This window comes from Lethenteron reissneri, chromosome 67, assembly GCF_015708825.2.
Source record: "Lethenteron reissneri isolate LAM-NWPU_2019-01 chromosome 67, ASM1570882v1, whole genome shotgun sequence".
Lineage (NCBI taxonomy): Eukaryota > Metazoa > Chordata > Hyperoartia > Petromyzontiformes > Petromyzontidae > Lethenteron > Lethenteron reissneri.
In genome coordinates, this window is record NC_083845.1 from 98,656 (window position 1) to 119,863 (window position 21,208).

A 21,208-nucleotide genomic window follows, 5' to 3' on the forward strand; every position below is an offset into this window, starting at 1 on the left:
CCGGCCGCACCAGGTCGCAACGGGTTACCTGTACCCGTACCCGGCCGTACCCTACCCGTACCCGGCTGGTATGGGTAGGGTACAGGTAGGGTACCGATTGCGACCTGGGATGAAGCCATATTGCAGGCGCGGGTGGGTTGATTCTAGGAACTGAATTGTGAGAAGAGACAAGACGTTGGGAAATGAGTGACAAACGGTGACTCACAGTGACTCACGGCCTACCCGTACCCATACCGGCCGCACCAGGGTCGCAAACGGGTACCCGTACCCGTACCGGCGGGTAGCCGGGTATCGGGTAGGGTACGGGTATCGGGTACCCGGTTGCGACCTAGGTGGAACTAAAAAAAACTCGCCAAAAGTCAAGTCGTGTCTGGATCAGTTATTACACCTCGATAAATTGGCTGCGTGCCGGGCTGGTGGCGGGGGGGCTGGTGGTGGGGGGGAGGTGGGTGGGGAGGTGTGGGGGTGGTGGGGGGGGGTGGTGGTGGGGGGGTGGTGGGTGGTGGGGGGTGGGGTGGACGGGGGGTCTGTAAATGAACCCCATCTGTGGGTCCGCGCCAGGAGGGTTCAGATTGTGTCCGGAGTTCGCGAGCTCTGGGGGGTGGGGGGTCGTATCGTTGACCGTCGCCGGCTACGCGAACCCAACGCGGTTGTGGTGGGGGGGGGGTGGGGGGGGGCACACGCGTGGTGCGTGTGGTGGCTCCCGCCACCGGACACCGGCCGCATTATTATAGCCGGCAGCGGTGGTGGTGGTGGTGGTGGTGGAGGTGGTGGTAGAGGTGGTGGTGGTGGAGGTGGTGGTGGTGGAGGTGGTGGTGTTGGTGGTGGTGGTGGAGGTGGTGGTGATGGAGGTGGTGGTGGTGGTTGTGGTGGTGGTGGTGGGAGGTGGTGGTGATGGAGGTGGTGGTGGAGGTGGTGGTGATGGAAGTGGTGGTGTTGGTGGAGGTGGGGTGGTGGAGGTGGTGGTGGTTGCGGTGGTGTTGGTGGAGGGTGGTGGTGGAGGTGGTGGTGGTGGTGGAGGTGGTGGTGGAGGTGGTGGTGGAGGTGGTGGTGGTGGTGGATGGAGGTGGTGGTGGTGGTGGTAGAGGTGGAGGTGGTGGTGGAGGTGGTGGTGGGGTGGAGGTGGTGGTGGTGGTGGTCGTGGTGGAGGTGGTAGAGGTGGTGGTGTTGGTGGAGGTGGTGTTGGTGGTGGAGGTGGTGGCTTCTGTAGCGGTCTGGATGGAAAGCGAGGAGGGGGAAAACTGTGGGGGGGGGGGGCAGAGTGAGGGAAGAGGGGGGGGGGGAGAGAGGGGATAGGGGCTGTGGGAGAGAGAGGGGATAGGGGAGAGAGGGGGAGGGGATAGGGGGGAGAGAGGGGATAGGGGAGAGAGAGGGGATAGGGGAGAGAGAGGGGAGGGGGGAGAGAGAGGGGAGAGGGGATAGGGGGGAGAGAGGGGATAGGGGAGTAAGGGGATAGGGCAGAGGGGGTTGGGGGGGGGGAAGAAGTTTGAGACCCCGACATGAGAGGTCTTTGCCAAGTTTCAGCCCCCCCCCTCCTTGTGAGTGTATGTGTGTGTATGTGTGTATGTGTGGTGTGTGTATGTGTGTGTGTATGTATGTGGATGTGTGTGTATGTGTGTGTATGTGTGTTGCTGAGGAGATGGAGTCTGCCTCAGTGGCCCGCGATCACAAATCAATCTTTAACTCCATCAAAAAAGTAACCTGCAGCGCCACACCTATTGCCATCATTAGGGGAAAGAACGGTGATCCAATCTCCGACCCCCAGGAAAGGTTTGCATATTTGCTGAGCATTTCTGTGAGGTCCTGGGGGAGGGGAAATCCTCAGCCAGGAAAACAACGTGGGACAAAGTGGGGATGACCCTGCTGAGGCTGCGGTGCCTCAAATATTGGAGGAGGATGTCACCCCTGTGAGTGGCTGGCTGAGGTGCCATCTGTTGAGGAAGTACTTAAGGCGATCCGGAGTCTGAGACCAGGAAAGGCACCGGGCGGAGATGATCTCCCAAGCCAATTGCTGAGGGAGGGTGGCGTTTGTGCACAGACTGCCTATATGACATCATAACAACAGTCTGGATCACTGGACGGGTTCCGCAGGACTGGAAGGATGCCCTTGTGGTCCCCTCTTCAAGAAGGGGGACCGTACCGACTGTAACAACTACAGGGGCATCTCACTCCTCAGTGTGCCGGGAAAAGTCCTGGCAAGGATTATTCAACATCGCCTTGCTAGGCACGCTGAGGAGAGGCTTGCGGAGCCCAGTGCGGTTTCAGGAAAGGGTGGTCCTGCACGGATGCCATATTTATTTCCATCTGCTACAGCAGATGTGTAGGGAATTCCAACAAGACCTACATCTCTGCTTTATTGACCTGGTCAAGGCCTATGATACCATCGTAGGCCTGGGCTCTGGGTTGTTCTTCGTGTTTTCGGAGTCTCTGACCCTCTGCTCACGATCATTAAGGACCTTCATGATGGTGATCGGGCCCGGGTAAAACTACGTGGCCGGAAGTCAGAGCCATTCCCTGTACACCTTGGGGTGCGACAGGGGTCCTCTGGCTCCACATTATTTAACATCTATTTGACCACGTAATTCGTGAAGCCTTCAATAGCTGTACCGGGGGAATTTCCATTTGGTACAGATATAATGGGAGGTTGATCGATGCCCGGGTGCGGTCAAGGGATGGCTCCCTATTGGTCAACCACGTTATGTATGCAGATGATTTGGTAATTGCTGCTCATTCAGAGGAGTTAGAGACGCTTTTGCTGAAACTGGAGTGTGCCACTAAGAGGTGGGGCCTTACCATCAGCCCACCAAAACTAAGCACCTGCCTGGGATTTTGTGCCATCGGACACTCCACACCCACAACTCCCAATCGGTGATGGGGCAGTTGTGGAAAGAGTGGAGAGTTTCCCATACCTGGGCAGTGTGCTCATGACCGGCTCCGGTTTGGCCAGCGGAGGTCTCACTGCGAATCAGTCGAGCGGAAATATCTTTTCATCGTTGCGTAACGCTGTGTGGAAGCTGCCTGGTCTGTCGCTCCGCACGAAGCTTAGGTCTTCTCGGCCACGGGTCATTCCCTCCCTTCTCTACGCTTGCGAAACGCGGACCTCCCTAATGGAACATCTTCGCCGGTTAGAAACATTAAGGCTGGCCTGCCTACGATCCATCCTGAGTTTAACCAGGCTGGATTGTGTGAGGAGTTCACAAATCCTTGAAAGATCTGGACAAAGTCCCATCGGTGAGCTCCTCCGGCAGGCAAGGCTCCGTTGGCTGGGTCATGTAGCCCGCATGCCCAGCCACCGCATGCCTAAACAGCTTTTGTTCAGCCGGATCGAGGGGGCTAAACGGGCGCGGCACGGGCTAGAGAGAGATGGAGTGATGTGGTACAGGAGGACGTGGAGCTGAGTGGACTTGCCGATGACCGGTACCAGCGGTGTCAGGATCGACGCTACTGGGCAGTTGGAGGCAGTCGCCCTCCAACAACAACGGAGGGCAGAGGAGCGACGCTCATAACAACGAGCGGAGCGCCGGATGGCTAAAGCACAGCAAGTTGGCACAGTAGGGGGTACAGGTGGTGCATCAGCCAGTCGTCTCGGTCATCTCAGTCAGTCGGCCCGTGGCACCTGCTGGGTCGGCCCCGTGACCTCCTGCCAGCGGGCGTTCGACACTTGACGTGGCCTAAAGGTGCACATGGCCTGGCACAGGCGTCGTGGTGACGTCACCGCCACTTAGTGGCGAATGGCGTTGTTGTTGTTGTTGTGTGTGTGCGTGCGGTCCGGATGGAGAGGTGGCTCCACGCGTGTGGGGCTTTTGACGGCAGAAGGAGGCTCAGTCTGCTGGGGTAGGTGGGTGAGCGAACAGGTGGGTGAGGGGGTAGGTGGGTGAGCGAACAGGTGGGTGAGTGGGTAGCTGGGTGAGTGAACAGGTGGGTGAGTGGGTGAGTGAACGGGTGAGCGAACAGCTGGGTGATGTGGGTAGGTGGGTGATGTGAACAGGTGGGTGAGTGGGTGAGGTGAACGGGTGAGCGAACAGCTGGGTGAGTGGGTAGGTGGGTGAGTGAACAGGTGTGAGTGAACGGGTGAGCGAACAGCTGGGTGGGTGGGTAGGTGGGGTGAGCGAACAGGTGGGGTGAGTGGGTGAGTGAACGGGTGAGCGAACAGCTGGGTGAGTGGGTAGGTGGGTGAGGTGAACAGGTGGGTGGGTGAGTGAACGGGTGAGCGAACAGCTGGGTGAGTGGGTAGGTGGGTGATGTGAACGGGTGTGTGTGTAGGTGGGTGAGCAAACAGGTGGGTGGGTGAGCGACCAGGTGGGTGAGTGGGTAGGTGGGTGAGTGAACAGGTGGGTGGGGTGAGCAACCAGGTGGGTGAGTGGGTAGCTGAGAGCCCGTGTCTTGGCGGGCACGGCGCCTCGAGCAGTTGGTGGTGGTGGGTGGTAGTGGGTGGGTGGTGGTGGTGGTGGTGGGTGGTGGTGGTGGTGGTGGGTGGTGGTGGTGTGGGTGGTGGTGGTAGTGGGTGGGTGGTGGTGGGTGGTGGTGGGTGGTGGTGGTGGGTGGTGGTGGTGGTGGTGGATGGTGGTGGTGGTGGTGGGTGGTGGTGGTAGTGGGGTGGGTGGTGGTGGGTGGTGTGGGTGGTGGTGGTGGTGGGTGGTGGTGGGGGGTGGTGTGGGTGGTGGTGGTGGTGGTGGTGGGTGGTGGTGGTAGTATAGTGTGGGTGGGTGGGGGTGTCGGTAGTAGTGGTAGTAGTGGTGGGTGGGTGGATGGTGTTGATAGTGGTAGTAGTGGTGGTAGTAGTGGTAGTAGTGGTGGGTGGGTGGGTTGTAGTAGTGGTAGTAGTGGTAGTAGTGGTAGTAGTGGTGGTAGTAGTAGTGGTGAGTGGTGGTGTTAGTAGTAGTAGTGGGTGGTGGTGTTGGTAGTGGTAGTAGTGGTAGGTGGTGTTGATAGTAGTTGTAGTAGTGGTGGGTGGGTGGGTTGTAGTAGTAGTGTAGTAGTAGTTGTAGTAGTGGGTGGTTGTAGTAGTGGTAGTAGTGGTGGGTGGGTGGGTTGTAGTAGTATGGTAGTAGTGGTGGTAGGTAGTGTTGATAGTGGTAGTAGTAAGTGGTGGTGTTGATGAGTGGGTAGTAGTGGTGTTGATAGTGGTGAGTGGTAGTAGTGGTAGTAGTAGTGGTAGTAGTGGGTGGTGGGTGGTGTTGATGGGTGTTGGTGTTGATGAGTGGGTAGTAGTGGTGGTAGGTAGTGGTGATAGTGGTAGTAGTGTTGGTTTTGTTTACGCGAACCGGCACGCGCCCAGAGGTCGCGTCCGCGTCCGCCTCTTGGCTCGCGGAACCCCACGGATGCCCTCGAGCGTGATAGCTTCTCTCTTTTTTTCTCTCTCGTGCCGTGGGGTCGTGGCTGCCGGGTGGTTGTCGGTGCGAAAATAGTACCGTGGTGGTGGCGGTGGTGGTGGTGGGGGCGGTGGTGGTGGTGGCGGTGGTGGGTTACCGAGGGTACATCCTGGGCAGTGTTTGCTTTCGGTCGCGATTTCAACCGACAGTCCACCCCGAGCCAGCCTGCCCACTGCCTGCCCACTGCCTGCCCAGGAGCCTGCCCATGAGCCTGCCCATGAGCCTGCCCAGGAGCCTGCCCATGAGCCAGCCTGCCCAGGAGCCTGCCCAGGAGCCTGCCCATGAGCCAGCCTGCCCATGAGCCAGCCTGCCCAGGAGCCTGCCCAGGAGCCAGCCTGCCCATGAGCCAGCCTGCCCACGAGCCTGCCCATGAGCCAGCCTGCCCATGAGCCTGCCCATAAGACAGCCTGCCCAGGAGCCTGCCCATGAGCCAGCCTTCCCAGGAGCCTGCCGAGGAGCCTGCCCATGAGCCTGCCCATGAGCCTGCCCATGAGCCAGCCTGCCCATGAGCCAGCCTGCCCAGGAGCCTGCCCAGGAGCCAGCCTGCCCATGAGCCAGCCTGCCCAGGAACCTGCCCATGAGCCAGCCTGCCCAGGAGCCTGCCCAGGAGCCTGCCCAGGAGACAACCTGCCCATGAGCCAGCCTGCCCATGAGCCAGCCTGCCCATGAGCCAGCCTGCCCATGAGCCAGCCTGCCCATGAGCCAGCCTGCCCAGGAGTTGTCCGAGACTGAGGCAGGAGCCAGTGAGTGGACGGGAGGTGCCTTCAAACGGGACCCGCAGCTCCACCTCGGATTTCATTTTGAATTTCTTCTCGCACCTGTTGGGACAAGAGGCAGGAGGTGACGGTGGTGGTGGTGACGGTGGTGGTGGTGGTGACGGTGGTGGTGGTGGTGGTGACGGTGGTGGTGACGGTGGTGGTGGTGGTGGTGTCTCTAACCACCCTCCCCCCCTCCGCGTCTTCCACACGGACGAGCAAAGCGAGGGTTCTTCCGCAGTGTCCCCAGCGATTCTTCACTCAGCAGCAGCATCAGCAGCAGCAGCATCAGCAGCAGCAGCAGCATCAGCAGCATCATCATCATCAGCATCATCATCAGCAGCATCATCAGCATCATCATCAGCATCAGCAGCATCATCATCAGCAGCATCATCATCAGCAGCAGCATCAGCAGCATCATCATCAGCATCATCATCATCAGCATCATCATCAGCATCATCAGCACCATCATCAGCATCATCAGCATCATCACACAACAGCATTATCATCAACAGCATCATCAGCAGCAGCATCTTCAGCAGCATCAGCAGCAGCAGCATCTTCAGCATTATCATCAGCAGCATCATCAGCATCATTAGCAGCAGCAGCATCTTCAGCAGCATCATCATCAGCAGCAGCAGCAGCATCTTCAGCATCATCATCAGCAGCAGCGTTTGTCTGGGACCACCACCACCACCAGCAGCCCTGGGACGTGGATTTTGCTGCTTCTGCTCCTGACAAGTTTCTGTGCGTCAGGTCTAGTGACGAGGAACTCCAGCATCCCCCCCCTCTACCCCCCCTCGACCCCCCCCCCTCTACCCCCCCCCCCTCTACCCCCCCCCCCTCTACCCCCCCTCTACCCCCCCCTGATCGAAGAAGAATCGATCGATTTTGATATTTTTTGGGGGTGCGGGCCGGGACGGGGAGAACCGATTTCTTTGCACGGAATTCAACTCGCGTCATCGCTGATGGACATCGTCAACAGACATCACCGATAGACTTTGTGCTGGTTGTGGTGGTGGTGGTGGTGTGGTGGTGGTGGTGGTGTGGTAGTGGTAGTGGTGGTGGTTGTGGTGGTGCGGTGGTGGTGCGGTGTATTGGGGGGTTACTCGATGGGGGTGTAGGGGGGGTGGTGGGTCTGTCAGTCAGTCAGTGAGGTGCGATCAGAGGCAAGGAGGAGGGAGTGAGTGAGTTTGTGGGTGAGTGAGCTAGTGAGTGAGTTAGCGAGTAAGTTAGTGGGTGATGAGTTAGTGAGTTGGTGAGTGAGTGGGTTGGTGAGTGAGTGAGTTTGTGGGTGAGTGAGCTAGTGAGTGAGTTATTGGTGAGTTGGTGGGTGAGTTTGTGGTGAGTGAGCTAGTGAGTGAGTTAGTGGGTGAGTTAGTGGGTGAGTTGGTGAGTGAGTTAGTGAGTTTGTGGTGAGTGAGTTAATGAGCGAGTGAGTTAGGGAGTGAGTGAGTGAGTAAAGTAGGGAGTGAGTGAGTTAGGGAGTGAGTGAATTAGGGAGTGAGTTAGGGAGTGAGTGAGTGAATTAGGGAGTGAGTTAGGGAGTGAGTGAGTAAAGTAGGGAGTGAGTGAATTAGGGAGTGAGTTAGGGAGTGAGTTAGGGAGTGAGTTAGGGAGTGAGTTAATGAGCGAGTGAGTTAGTGAGTGAGTAAAGTAGGGAGTGAGTGAGTTAGGGAGTGAGTGATTTAGGGAGTGAGTGAGTTAGGGAGTGAGTTAGTGTCCCTTTGAGCGAGTCACTGAGTGAGTTAGTGACATTGTGAGTGAGTCATTGAGTGAGTTAGTGACATTGTGAGTGAGTTAGTGACATTGCGACTGAGTCATTGAGTGTGTTAGTGGCATTGTGACTGAGTCATTGAGTGAGTTAGTGACATTGTGATTCAGTCATTGAGTGAGTTAGTAACATTGCGAGTGAGTTAGTGACATTGCGACTGAGTCATTGAGTGAGTTAGTGACATTGTGACTGAGTCATTGAGTGAGTTAGTGACATTGTGACTGAGTCATTGAGTGAGTTAGTGACATTGTGACTGAGTCAGCGAGTGAGTTAGTGACATTGCGACTGAGTCATTGAGTGAGTTAGTGGCATTGTGACTGAGTCATTGAGTGAGTTAGTGGCATTGTGACTGAGTCATTGAGTGAGTTAGTGATATTGCCAGTGAGTCATTGAGTGAGTTAGTGGCATTGTGACTGAGTCATTGAGTGAGTTAGTGGCATTGTGACTGAGTCATTGAGTGAGTTAGTGACATTGCCAGTGAGTCATTGAGTGAGTTAGTGACATTGTGACTGAGTCATTGAGTGAGTTAGTGACATTGCCAGTGAGTCATTGAGTGAGTTAGTGACATTGCCAGTGAGTCATTGAGTGAGTTAGTGACATTGCGAGTGAGTCATTGAGTGAGTTAGTGACATTGTGACTGAGTCATTGAGTGAGTTAGTGACATTGCGAGTGAGTCATCCGAGTGAGTTAGTGGCATTGTGACTGAGTCATTGAGTGAGTTAGTGACATTGCGAGTGAGTCATTGAGTGAGTTAGTGACATTGTGACTGAGTCATTGAGTGAGTTAGTGACATTGCGAGTGAGTCATCCGAGTGAGTTAGTGGCATTGTGACTGAGTCATTGAGTGAGTTAGTGACATTGCGAGTGAGTCATTGAGTGAGTTAGTGACATTGTGACTGAGTCATTGAGTAAGTTAGTGACATTGCGAGTGAGTCATTGAGTGAGTTAGTGACATTGTGACTGAGTCATTGAGTAAGTTAGTGACATTGCGAGTGAGTCATTGAGTGAGTTAGTGACATTGTGACTGAGTCATTGAGTGAGTTAGTGACATTGCGAGTGAGTCATCCGAGTGAGTTAGTGGCATTGTGACTGAGTCATTGAGTGAGTTAGTGACATTGCGAGTGAGTCATTGAGTGAGTTAGTGACATTGTGACTGAGTCATTGAGTGAGTTAGTGACATTGCGAGTGAGTCATCCGAGTGAGTTAGTGGCATTGTGACTGAGTCATTGAGTGAGTTAGTGACATTGCGAGTGAGTCATTGAGTGAGTTAGTGACATTGTGACTGAGTCATTGAGTGAGTTAGTGACATTGCGAGTGAGTCATCCGAGTGAGTTAGTGGCATTGTGACTGAGTCATTGAGTGAGTTAGTGACATTGCGAGTGAGTCATTGAGTGAGTTAGTGACATTGTGACTGAGTCATTGAGTAAGTTAATGACATTGTGAGCGAGTCGTCGAGTGACTTAGTGACATTGTAACTTTGTCAAGTGAGTCGCTGACCGAGCCACTGCCTTTGTCAGTGATCCATTGAGCGAGCGAGTCACCCGGCGAGCGAGCGAGCGAGTCACCCGGCGAGCCAGCGGCTGATTCAGGAGTTTTCGTGGGCGGCCGCGGTCCGGCCGGCACTCTGGGGGGCAGCATGGCCGCGGACGATGCGACGAGTGACGAGCCGCTGAAAGCCGCGCTCAAGAACGGCGGCTGCTGCGGCGGCGGCGGCGGCGGCGGCTGCAACTTCTTCGACCGCATCGTCATCAACGTCTCGGGCCTCCGCTTCGAGACGCAGCGCGCCACCCTGTCGCGCTTCCCGCGCACCCTCCTGGGCGACTCGCGCAAGCGCCGGCGGTACTTCGACGCCCGCAACAACGAGTACTTCTTCGACCGCAACCGCTCCAGCTTCGACTCGATCCTCTACTACTACCAGTCGGGCGGGCGGCTCAGGCGGCCCGACTCCGTGTCGGTGGACATCTTCGCCGAGGAGATCCGCTTCTACCAGCTGGGCGAGGGCGCGATGGCGAGGTTCCGTGACGACGAGGGGCTGGCCCGCGAGCCCGAGAAGCCGCTGCCGGCCGGCCGCCTCCAGCGCCAGGTGTGGCTCCTCTTCGAGTACCCCGAGAGCTCTTCGGCCGCCAAGGGCGTCGCGCTCATCTCCGTCGCCGTCGTCATCGCTTCCATTGCGTCTTCTGCATGGAGACGCTGCCACGCTTCAGGGAGGCGCGGGAGGTGCCCGGCGTGGCCGTGCCCGCCGCCGCCGCCGCCGCCGTCACGGCCGCGCCCTCCAACGGCACGGGCGGGACGCCCCACCGGGCGGCCCGGGCGATGTTCACGGACCCCTTCTTCGTCGTCGAAGCCGTCTGCATCGTGTGGTTCACCTTCGAGCTGCTCGCGCGTTTCCTGTCGTCGCCGAGCAAGGCGACCTTCTTCAAGGGCCTCCTCAACGTCATCGACGTCGTCGCCATCGTCCCCTTCTTCGTCGCCCTCGCCAACCGAACTCCTCGAGCTGCAGGGCGGTCTCACCACGCGACGACCCTCGCCGTGTTCCGCGTCGTCCGGCTCGTGCGCGTCTTCCGCATCTTCAAGCTGTCGCGCCACTCCAAGGGCCTCCAGATCCTGGGGCAGACGCTCAAGGCCAGCCTCAAGGAGCTGGCGCTGCTCATCTTCTTTCTCTTCATCGGCGTCGTCATCTTTTCGAGCGCCGTCTACTTCGCCGAGGCGGACATCCCGCGCACGTCCTTCCGGAGCATCCCGACGCCTTCTGGTGGGCCGTCGTCACCATGACCACGGTGGGCTACGGCGACATGTACCCCATCACGGTGGGCGGCAAGCTGGTGGGCTCGCTGTGCGCGCTCGCCGGCGTGCTCACAATCTCGCTGCCCGTGCCGGTCATCGTCAGCAACTTCAGTTACTTCTACCACCTGGGCAAGGGCGCGCGAGGAGGACCACCACGCTCTACTACACCGTGCCCGCAGCCGCCGGTGGGACAGCCGGCGGGACCGGCGCCGGCACCGGCACCGGGCAAGACTTGGCGACGGACTCCAAAAAGAAGGAGGGTAGGAGCCTCGCGGATTTGCTGGAGATCGGCGACATGTTCGTGGAGGGGGAGGACGGGGCGGCCGACAAGTCGAAGACGCGCCCGTCGGCGGGGGTCGAAGGGCGACGCAACAACAACAACGCCGGTACCGTCGTCGTCGCCACCACCGCACCGTGGACTTTTGCCACACGGATGTGTGGAGGGCTGCTACTGCCGCTGCTACTGCCGCTGCTACGGCCCCGGCTACTGGCCCGGCTGCTACCGCCCCGGCTGTTACCGCCGCTGCTACCGCCGCTGCTACGTGGCGACGGCCACCGGACATCCTCCGCGGTAAAGTCGCGTGACTTTACCGAAAGAACTAACTGCACCAGTGCTGTGCTAGTGACGATTGGCATGTTCTGTTTACGTGACAACCCTTTACCAGTTGGCTGCGTCGGGTGGTGGTGGGTTTTAGTGAAACTTTCGTATATTTACGCACTCGAAACAACCCCCCCCCCCCAAAAAAACCGCTCTGTTGTGGAGTTAAATGTTTCGGTCGACAACTGCGTGCGGGTTCGCGCCCCGGGTAACCGGAGCCTCGCCATTGTGACCTCGACGACGATGATGACGCTTTGGGGATCCACTTTACAACAACAACAACACAAGCAGCAGCGTACAAACAGCAGCGACTCGGTACGACTGTACGAAAGCTTCCTGTACAGATATTCGGCACGACTGCGCTGTAACCAAAACCCGCTGTGCCACCCGCCCCCAAAAAAAATGTCGCAGCAAGCAAAGAAAAGAAACGAGCGTGGCGTTAACGAGCGTGCAAAGAATAGCGTCACTACTGTACAAAAACTACTGTACACAAACGTGTCATTACTGTACAAAAACTATTGTACAAAAAACGAGTCACTACTGTGCAAAAACTACTGTACACAAACGTGTCTCTACTGTGCCGAAAACTACCGTACAAAGAACGACTCACTACTGTACCAAAACTACTGTACACAAACGTGTCACCGCTGTGCAAAAACTACTGTACAAAAAACGACTCACTACTGTACAAAAACTACTGTACACAAAGGTGTCACTACTGTTCAAAAACTACTGTACACAAATCGTGTCACTGCTGTGCAAAAACTACTGTACACAAACGTGTTACTACTGTTCAAAAACTACTGTACACAAATCGTGTCACTGCTGTGCAAAAACTACTGTACACAAACGTGTTACTACTGTTCAAAAACTACTGTACACAAATCGTGTCACTACTGTTCAAAATCTACTGTGCAAAAACGTGTTACTACTATGCAAAAAAACGACTAAAAAACGCGTCACTACTATGCAAAAACGACTACAAGAACGTGTCACCACTGTGCCAAACTACTCAACAAAAAAACGCGTCACTAATGTGCAAAAAAACACTGTAAAAAAAGTGGCACTGCTGTGGAAAAACTACGGTACAAACACTTGGAGCTATTGTGAAAAAAAAACTACTGTCCACAAAACGACTCACTGCTGTGCAAATCTACTGTGCAAAAACGTGTCACTACTATGGAAAAACTGCTGTACACAAAACGTGTCTCTACTATGGCAAAACTGCTGTACACAAAACGTGTCACTACTATGCAAAAAACGACTAAAAAACGTGTCACTACTGTGCAAAATCTACTGTGCAAAAACGTGTTACTACTATGGATAAACTGCTGTACACAAAACGTGTCACTACTATGCAAAAAACTACTAAAAAACGTGTCACTACTGTGCAAAATCTACTGTGCAAAAACGTGTTACTACTATGGATAAACTGCTGTACACAAAACGTGTCACTACTATGCAAAAAACGACTAAAAAACGTGTCACTACTATGCAAAAACTACTGTGCAAAAACGTGTTACTACTATGGAAAAACTGCTGTACACAAAACGTGTCACTACTATGCAAAAAACTACTAAAAAACGTGTCACTACTGTGCAAAATCTACTGTGCAAAAACGTGTTACTACTATGGATAAACTGCTGTACACAAAACGTGTCACTACTATGCAAAAAACTACTAAAAAACGTGTCACTACTGTGCAAAATCTACTGTGCAAAAACGTGTTACTACTATGGAAAAACTGCTGTACACAAAACGTGTCACTACTATGCAAAAAACTACTAAAAAACGTGTCACTACTATGCAAAAACTACTGTGCAAAAACGTGTTACTACTATGGATAAACTGTTGTACACAAAACGTGTCACTACTATGCAAAAAACGACTAAAAAACGTGTCACTACTATGCAAAAACTACTGTGCAAAAAACGTGTTACTACTATGGAAAAACTGCTGTACACAAAACGTGTCACTACTATGCAAAAAACTACTAAAAAACGTGTCACTACTGTGCAAAATCTACTGTGCAAAAACGTGTTGCTACTATGGATAAACTGCTGTACACAAAACGTGTCACTAATGTGAAAAAATTAACCCGTAAAAACAAAGTTTTTCACTATAAATCCTTTATATGCGTGGCGGCTAGAGTCTTCTCGTCCTCTGGCTTGAGATGGCTGCCACCTATGGGTCAGATGATTGCCTGCCACCATTAAGCAATTGGTAATTAAATATATATTAAAAAATCCTAAAAGTGTAAAGTTATGGACATTTTTTTCACGAAAATTAATTGTCACGCACAACGAGTCTGTGTGCAAAATGTGTCAGCTCGATTGGATCACGGGAAGTGGGTTAAAAAACGACCGAAAGATTTGCATGGTCGTAAGCGCGCAAGCAAGCAAGTGAACTTAATATAAAGGATTTAAAATAAGTAAACCCGTAAAAACAAAGTTTTTCACTATAAATCCTTTATATGCGTGGCATCGGGGCGGCTCGAGTCCTCTCGTCCTCTGGCTTGAGATGGCTGCCACCTATGGGTCAGATTATTGCATTGCACCATTAAGCAATTGGTAATTAAATATTTTTTTTCCCCTAAAATGTTGAAAATTTTTGACATTTTTTTTTACTAAAATACATTGTCACGCACAACGAGTCTGTGTGCAAAATGTCAGCTCGATTGGATCACGGGAAGTGGGTTAAAAAACGACCGAAAGATTTGCACGGTCCTAAGCAAGCAAGCAAGCGAACTTAATATAAAGGATTTAAAAACCACTGTAAAAAAAGTGGCTCTGCTGTGCAAAAACTACGGTACAAACACTTGTCGCTATTGTGAAAAAGACTACTACAAACATGTCACTACTGTGCCAAAACTACTGTCCACAAACTATACTAATAGGGTTATTCCCATTTTTTGGCAACAAAACTGACACCTTTTGCAATGAATTATGTCTACATTAACCACAATACTTGCAGTCAAATGCAAACAAAAACACAATACTCTGTTAATTTTTGATTTAAAGCTTTTGTGACTGCAGGGATTCATCTTCTTGGTTCTTTCGGTAAAGTCACGTAGAAGGGAAGTAATACAATAATAAAAATAAAACATAATAAAATAATTCTCACGACGTTTGCACACTGCACAAGAAATGTGTCAAAAACAAACAATAACTACCAGTTTACACTATGAGACATCCCCTTTACCAGTGGCAAAATATAGTAATAGATTTTTACCCTTTAAACTGGTACAAAACTGACGCCTTCATACAAGGCATCGTGTTTGCAATAACCGCAACACAAGCAGTCAAAATGCAAACAAAAAGAAACAACTCTGATAATGGCAAACATGACGCCATGTATAAAGATGTCGGTTTTGTTGCCAGATAAAAGGGTAAAAAAAACAATTATCATATTTTTTACTGGCAAATGAGGTTCCAATGGTGTAAATGCTTCACCCCGAGCTCTCGTACTCTGATAGTGCGCTGTCTTTGAGTTGTGTGCCTTTTGGCGTCATCTGGTCCAACACCAATAGAGACTAGGCTCTAAGGAAAGCTGTCTCGGGTGTGGACCAATCAACTTCAAGGACAGTGCATATCATTACCATCATCAGAGTTGTTTCTTTTTGTTTGCATTTTGACTGATTGTGTTGTGCTTATTGCAAACATGATGCCTTGAATAATGGTGTCAGTTTTGTACCAGTTTAATCGGTAAAAACCTACTACAACAACTATCAATTTAACACGAAGGTTTTCGCGACCAATATTATTCAAAATCAACGTTGACAAAAGACAAATAGTTCAAGCAGTGAACTATTTTGTCTTTTGTCAACGTGAAACTTTTTTTGCTGATTGTCCGTGTCGGGTGGTGGAGGGTTACGACACATTTATAAATAACGCGATCTCACCCCCCAAAAAACGTTGATTATAAACAAAAACTACCGCGCCCCCCCAAAATCTACGGAACGCAAAATCTTTGCCGCTCAAAAAGACCTGGCCAAACGTCTCTAACGCAAAGCGAGGACACTCCTGGACTCAACTTCCCTATGGAAGGCTCCCTTCGACGCAAGGGGATGGAAGAGAAGCTTCCAATGGCGCCCGTTCTGATGACACAAGGACGCAAGATTGGCGCGAAGTCTGCCGCACAAGAAGAAGTAGTGTATAGTGTATAGTAGTGTAGTGTATAGTAGTGTATAGTGTATACTGTATAGTAGTGTAGTGTATAGTAGTGTATAGTGTATAGTAGTGTAATGTATAGTAGTGAATAGTGTATAGTAGTGTAGTGTATAGTAGTGTATAGTGTATAGTAGTGTAGTGTATAGTAGTGTATAGTGTATAGTAGTGTAATGTATAAAAGTGTATAGTATGTAGTGTATAGTAGTGTATAGTGTATAGTAGTGTAGTGTATAGTATGGACCTGCAAACTCAATTTCCCTGCACAGAATACATACACTACACTATACACTACACTATACACTACACTATATACACTACACTATACACTACACTATACACTACACTATACACTACACTACTATACACTACACTATACACTACACTTACACTACACCACTACACTACACTATACACTATACACTACACTATACACTACACTACTATACACTACACTATACACTACACTATACACTATACTACTATACACTACACTATACACTACACTATACACTACACTATACTATACACTATAAATACACTATACACTACACACTACACTACACTATACACTATACACTACACTATACACTACACTATACACACCTACTATACACTACACTATACACTACTCTACTATACACTACACTATACCTATCACTATACACCCTACACTATTACCTACACTATAACGATACACTATACACTACCTATACCTTACTACTACACTACACTATACACTACACTATACTATACACTATACACTACACTATACACTACACTATACACTACTCTACTATACACTACACTATACACTATACTACTATACACTACCTATACTACACTATACTATACACTATAACTACACTATACACTATATTACTATACACTACACTATACACTACACTATACACTACACTACTATACACTACACTATACACTACACTATACACTACTATACACTACACTATACACTCACTATACACTACACTACTATACACTACTATACACTACTATGCACTACACTACTATACACTACACTATACACTACACTATAAACTACACTATACACTACACTACTATACACTACTACACTACACTATACACCACTATACACTACACTATACCCTACACTATACACTACACTACACACTACACTACTATACACTACACTATACACTACACTACTATACACTACACTATACACTACTACACTATACACTACACTACTATACACTACACTACTATACACTACACTAGACACTACTACACTATACACTACACTACCTATACACTACACTATACACTACACTATACACTACTACACTACACACTACACTACACTACTACACACTACACACTACACTACACTATACACTACACTACACACTACACTATACACTACACTATACACCACTACATAGCTGTCCAACCCATGTGGCTCACTCCGTATTCTTTACAGGGAAGTTTTCATTTCCATGCGGCCTACATCCGTTTCAGTCCGAACAAAATAATAAAATGTGTCTCTGGGTTTGTGTTTCTCCCTCGTGGCGGGACTTTGTCGAGGATGAACGTTCAGATGTATGAGGGGCAACGGGGTGACCAATACATAGAGACCCATAGAGATACATAGAGGACCCATAGAGGTACATAGAGACCCATAGAGATACACAGAGACCCATAGAGATACACAGAGACCCATAGAGATACACAAGACCCATAGAGATACGATACACAGAGACCCATAGAAATACACAGAGACCCATAGAGATACATAGAGACCCATAGAGATACATAGAGACCCATAGAGATACACAGAGACCCATAGAGATACACAGATGCCCATAGAGATACATAGAGACCCATAAAGATACATAGAGACCCATAGAGATACAGAGAGACCCATAGAGATACAGAGAGACCCATAGAGACACAGAGACCCACAGAGACACAGAGACCCATAGAGATACACAGAGACCCATAGAGATACACAGAGACCCATAGAGATACACAGAGACCATAGAGATACACAGAGACCCATAGAGATACACAGAGACCCATAGAGATACAGAGAGACCCATAGAGATACACAGAGACCCATAGAGACACAGAGACCCATATAGATACACAGAGACCCATAGAGATAAACAGACACCCATAGAAATACACAAAGACCCATAGAGATACACAGAGACCCATAGAGATACACAGAGACCCATAGAGACACGTAGAGACCCATAGAGATACACAGAGACCCATAAAGATGCATAGAGACCCATAGAGACACACAAAGACCCATAGAGATACATAGAGACCCATAGAGATACACAGAGACCCATAGAGATACACAGCGACCCATAGAGATACACAGAGACCCACAGAGATACACAGAGACCCATAGAGATACACAGAGACCCACAGAGATACACTGAGACCCCCATAGACGCACAGAGACCCACAGAGACCCACATAGACACACAGGAGATACACATAGACACACAGAGACCTATATAGACACACAAAGACACCAAAGAGACACACAGAGACCCACAGAGACACACAGAGCACGTAGAGACCCATAGAGACACACAGAGACCCACAGATGAAACTCAACCATGGTATATTGTTAGCAGGTGTAAGGTCCCACTGAGTTGCTATGCGGTAGCACACAGAGATACACAGAGACCCACAGAATACACAGAGACCCACAGAGATACACAGAGACCCACAGAGATACACAGAGAACCCATAGAGACACACAGAGACCCACAGAGATACACAGAGACCCATATAGACACACCAGAGACCCATAGACATACACAGAGACCCACAGAGATACACAGAGACCCATAGAGACACACAGAGACCCATAGAGATACACAGAGACCCACAGAGATACACAGAGACCCATATAGACCACAGAGACCCACAGAGACCCATAGAGATACACAGAGACCCATATAGACACGTAGAGACCCACAGAGACACACAGATACCCACAGAGACCCACAGAGACACACAGAGACCCATAGAGATACACAGATGAAACTCAACCATGGTATATTGTTAGCAGGTGTAAGGTCCCACTGAGTTGCTATGCGGTAGCACACAGAGACCCACAGAGACCCATAAAGATACACAGAGACACACAGAGACCCACAGAGATACACAGAGACCCATAGAGACACACAAAGACCCACAGAGATACTCAGAGACCCACAGAGATACACAGAGACCCACAGATGAAACTCAACCATGGTATTTTGTTAGCAGGTGTAAGGTCCCACTGAGTTGCTATGCGGTAGCACACAGAGACCCACAGAGACCCATAGACATACACAGAGACCCACATAGATACACAGAGACCCACAGAGATACACAGAGACCCATAGAGACACACAAAGACCCACAGAGATACACAGAGACCCACAGAGGACACACAGATACCCACAGAGATACACAGAGACCCACAGAGACACAGAGAGACGAATAGACATACACAGAGACCCATAGAGATACACAGAGACCCACAGAGATACACAGAGACCCATATAGACACGTAGAGACCCATAGAGATACACAGAGACCCATATAGACACGTAGAGACCCACAGAGACACACAGAGCCCCACAGAGACCCCACAGAGAAACACAGAGACCCACAGATGAAACTCAACCATGGTATTGTTAGCAGGTGTAAGGTCCCACTGAGTTGCTATGCGGTAGCACACGGAGACCCACAGAGACCCACAGAGGATACACAGAGACCCACAGAGACCCACAGAGACACACAGAGATACACACAGAGATACACAGAGAACACACAGAGACCCATAGAGATACACAGATACCCACAGAGATACACAGAGACCCACAGATACCCACAGAGACACACAGAGATACACAGAGACACACAGATACCCATAGAGATACACAGAGACCCACAGAGATACACAGAGACCCACAGAGATACACAGAGACCCATAGAGATACACAGAGACCCATAGAGATACACAGAGACCCACAGAGATACACAGAGACCCACAGAGATACACAGAGACCCACAGAGATACACAGAGACCCATAGAGATACACAGAGACCCACAGAGATACACAGAGACCCATAGAGATACACAGAGACCCATAGAGATACATATAGACCACAGAGACCCACAGAGACCCATAGAGATACACTGAGACCCACATAGACGCACAGAGACCCACAGAGACCCATAAGATACACAGAGACCCACATAGATACACATAGACACACAGAGATACACATAGACACACAGAGACCCATATAGACACACAAAGACCCACAGAGACACACAGAGACCCACAGAGACACACAGAGACACGTAGAGACCCATAGAGACACACAGAGACCCACAGATGAAAACTCAATCATGGTATATTTTTAGCAGGTGTAAGGTCCCCACTGAGTTGCTATGCGGTAGCACACAGAGACCCACAGAGACCCATAGAGATACACAGAGACCCATAGAGATACACAGAGACCCACAGAGATACACAGAGGACTCACAGAGGATACACAGAGACCCACAGAGATACACAGAGACCCATAGAGATACATCTAGACACACAGAGACCCACAGAGACCCATAGAGATACACTGAGACCACATAGACGCACAGAGACCCACAGAGACCCATAGAGATACACAGAGACCCACAGAGACACACAGAGACACATAGAGACCCATAGAGACACACAGAGACACACAGAGACCCACAGAGACACACAGAGACACATAGAGACCCATAGAGACACACAGAGACCACAGATGAAACTCAATCATGGTATATTGTTAGCAGGTGTAAGGTCCCACTGAGTTGCTATGCGGTAGCACACAGAGACCCACAGAGACCCATAGAGATACACAGAGACCCAAAGAGATACACAGAGACCCACATAGATACACATATACACACAGAGACCCATAGAGATACACAGAGACCCACGAGACCCATATAGACAGACAGAGACCCACAGAGACACACAGATACCCATATAGACACACAAAGACCCACAGAGATACACAGAGACCCATATAGACACACAGAGACCAATAGACATACACAGAGACCCATAGAGATACACAGAGACCCACAGAGATACACAGAGACCCATATAGACACGTAGAGACCCACAGAGACACACGAGACCCACAGAGACACACAGAGACCCACAGATGAAACTCAACCATGGTATATTGTTAGCATGTAAGGTCCCACTGAGTTGCTATGCGGTAGCTCGCTTTCAGAAGCGGATCATCATCATCATCGTCGTCGCGTGGAAATTTATAGCGCCAGCCAAAATACCACGTGACGTTGATGCTAAATGTGGAGTCGGGGGAAACTGGAGGACCCGGGGAAAAATCCACGCGACCATTGGGAGAGAGAGAGAGAGACGCAGACTCCAAATATACAGCAGCAGCAGCAGGCGTCGTGAGGGTCTGGGATCGAACCCACGACCTCCTGTAGACCAGGCGAGGTAGTCAACATCTCCTAGCCCTGTAGACCAGGCGAGGTAGTCAACATCTCATAGCCCTGTAGACCAGGCGAGGTAGTCAACATCTCCTAGCCCTGTAGACCAGGCGAGGTAGTCAACATCTCCTAGCCCTGTAGACCAGGCGAGGTAGTCAACATCTCCTAGCCCTGTAGACCAGGCGAGGTAGTCAACATCTCATAGCCCTGTAGACCAGGCGAGTAGTCAACATCTCATAGCCCTGTAGACC

General features: G+C 50.7%; 1 pseudogene; it reads left to right on the plus strand.

Annotated features, from left to right (window-relative positions):
- The first annotated feature begins 8,899 nt into the window (after window positions 1-8,899).
- On the plus strand, window positions 8,900-11,259 carry LOC133360079 (potassium voltage-gated channel subfamily A member 7-like; annotated as a pseudogene).
- Window positions 11,260-21,208: the final 9,949 nt, after the last annotated feature.